Below are 2595 nucleotides of genomic sequence, written 5' to 3' on the forward strand. Positions count from 1 at the left end.
TATATGATGGGGCTTGAGAATTAATGTCTTTATATGAAAGGAAATGTAAATGGTGTTCTGGATTTAACAGGGAGCCAAACAGGAGAAGCTAAAACTGGAGAAATATGCTCTCTCCTTCCACAATGGGGGAACACAGAAATTCTCAGTAACAAATGTAGTTTACAGTGTAAATGAATATTATACATAAGCCAACAGGCTCAAGTGAAAATACAGGTTTGAGTACAAAACAATAAGCCTTTATTACTGTTGAGCAAGAATCGATTATTAATTTCCACCCGTTTTCAATGCAGTAGTTGCATAAACTCTTTTCTGTTTCCATTCTCAGAGCAGCCCTGAGCTTCAACCTCTGCGAGAAATGATTATGTATTTATACAAAGTGAAGACCGTCACTACATCACCTGCCTTAGCTAGATTAGTACCTGCTCATAACCTTTCAGCAGATTAACACTCAAAAAAATGAGCAATCCCTTTAAGAGCTGTTCAGACAAAGCAGTGACAGCAGGCTGCATGAGCCAGCAGGTAAACCAATCCCTGCCCGGCTTGTAGTACCAGAGGTTTGGCTGTAATCTAGTGTTTGTACAGTAAACGCTGTTTAGCCTCTGAACATGTGAGCGGTCATGTGCATGTGTGTGTCTGAGTTTGTGTTGTTACCAAAAGAGGACCTTTCAAAGCATAATTAATGACCTTGTTTGGTCTATTAGCCTTATGGGGGCCAGAGCACCACATCATTTCTAAAGTTCTTGTAAGGGGCAGCGTCAACGTCGGGGTAGTGTTAGGGGGCACACAAAGCCCTCAATGTCTTCCTAATATTTTATGGTGCAGTCTTGTATTTGTTTGTCTAAATGCCGACCGCCTCAGTTTCAGTAATTCCAAGAAAACATTTGGCTCATCATGTCTGCAGTTTTGCCCTGGAGACAATTGGATGTTTTTTCGCTTTATTTTGCTTGAAGTTCGGCAGACCACATGGCTGCTGCTCAGACCCACTCTCCAGGAACTTTTAGGGTGGGGAATCAACTCGGGCTTTGTGCTGATTTTATTAACCCTGGTTCCATGGAAGAAGGCCTCCTCACTGTAAATGGAGTGAGAAAAAAACACCAGTAATACCAGTAAACTTCCCAACAATAAAGTCGTCATTAGTGTCACTTTCCTGTGATGTCCAGGACTACAGATCGCCATAGATACAGATAAAAAATTTTATTTTTATTTTTTACAGTTTTAGATAATTTGCTCACAGCATGAACATCTGGTCACGTGCAACTAATCAACCTCACAATGCAAGTGACCAATATGCCAAGTCATATTGGTCACTTGGTTTCCCAATCATCTATTTTTACATCGTTCTTTCTTTGAGCTTGGGGGCAACTCTCTGTTTTTGTGTGTACGCGTGTGTGTGCATGTGTGTGTGTCTCTTCCTTTCTTTTTTTACAACATACCTTTTGTGCTGTGCTTCTAGCTGCTTCCTAGAAGAACTAGTTGCCACAGGAGTCGTCACATGCATTTCCACTTTTCAGTTCTGTGAATCGAAGTTCTGTGAAACAAGTAAATGGCTTTCTGTTAGTGTACTAAAAGGCATGGAGAAGAAATGTTGTGCCTTTGACTTAGTCAAAAGCAACAATGGTTCTGAAAAACAACAACTGGGCCATAGAGTTAGCTATTTCTCCATGTGTCCTGTTTCACTTACTGTAGGATGTTTTTTGGTTACTCCTTTTGTTTTTACTTTCTGTTTAAGAGTAATAAACTTCACTGAATCAGATTATTTTAACTCAACACTGAAGTGCTTGTTTAAGTATGGAACGTGTCCATAAATTTAGTAAATGCAGTTCTAATGTTGCAGTGAGAACTTTTGGGCCCAATCAGGAAATCTTCACAAGAGGAGTTAGACTTGTACAAAAGCCAAGGACTTATTGATGAGAGATTCAGTTTTCTGCAGAAGGTTTGGGCAAGAAAATGAAATAGTGGAAGACTATGCCTACACTGAGATAGATGTCAACTCAAATCGTACAACTCAAATCATCTTTTTTCTGTTTGTTTTCTCATATTTGACCTATATGCGACGTTTACGGCAGTCAGTCTGAACGGCCCCATTCCAATCTTCTCACCTCCCAAAAATCCGACTTGAGCCACTTTTGTATACGGTACCAAATCAGATACATATTTGATAGTTTTCAAAGCATCTGCAGTTTGATGTTTATGTCACGGATGTGAGACATGGGTCGTAATTCTGCACCAGAAGAAGGCAGACACAGAAAATCCAGACTTAGAAGATGTTTGAAAATTATAATTTTGAACTTATGAAAGAAGTCTGTCAGTGAAGCACATCACAGTCCCACCACAGCCTAACAGACTTCTCTACAGGAGTTGCAGTCACCGCTCCACCAAAGGCCATCGCTTTAAGTTTAGCTTCCTTCATGTTATGATTTGTGATGTTAAAGTTGGCTCTCATTACTGAATAACTTTAAAACTGATCCATTGACGGCTCTTTCCATTATTACTGTCAGAAAAATTTGTATACCAGTTACACATACGTCTGACTGCAGGGCGTTATATTAGTTGTATGAACCGACCACACACAGAAAAAAATTAGATTTCAGCAAA

The 2595-nt window shown here is 39.8% G+C and overlaps 1 long non-coding RNA gene across 1 annotated transcript; it reads right to left on the reverse strand.

Moving 5' to 3' along the window:
• Positions 1–222: 222 nt before the first annotated feature.
• Positions 223–1682, reverse strand: LOC106942238 (uncharacterized). Its single transcript, XR_001423582.1, has 2 exons — positions 1434–1682; positions 223–1069 (listed from the first exon to the last, which is right to left on the reverse strand). It is a non-coding gene; the product is annotated as an uncharacterized LOC106942238 (long non-coding RNA).
• Between the last annotated feature and the right edge of the window lie 913 nt (positions 1683–2595).

Source organism: Poecilia latipinna, unplaced genomic scaffold (assembly GCF_001443285.1).
Source record: "Poecilia latipinna isolate Pla-1442-1.1 unplaced genomic scaffold, P_latipinna-1.0 Scaffold4136, whole genome shotgun sequence".
Taxonomy (NCBI): domain Eukaryota; kingdom Metazoa; phylum Chordata; class Actinopteri; order Cyprinodontiformes; family Poeciliidae; genus Poecilia; species Poecilia latipinna.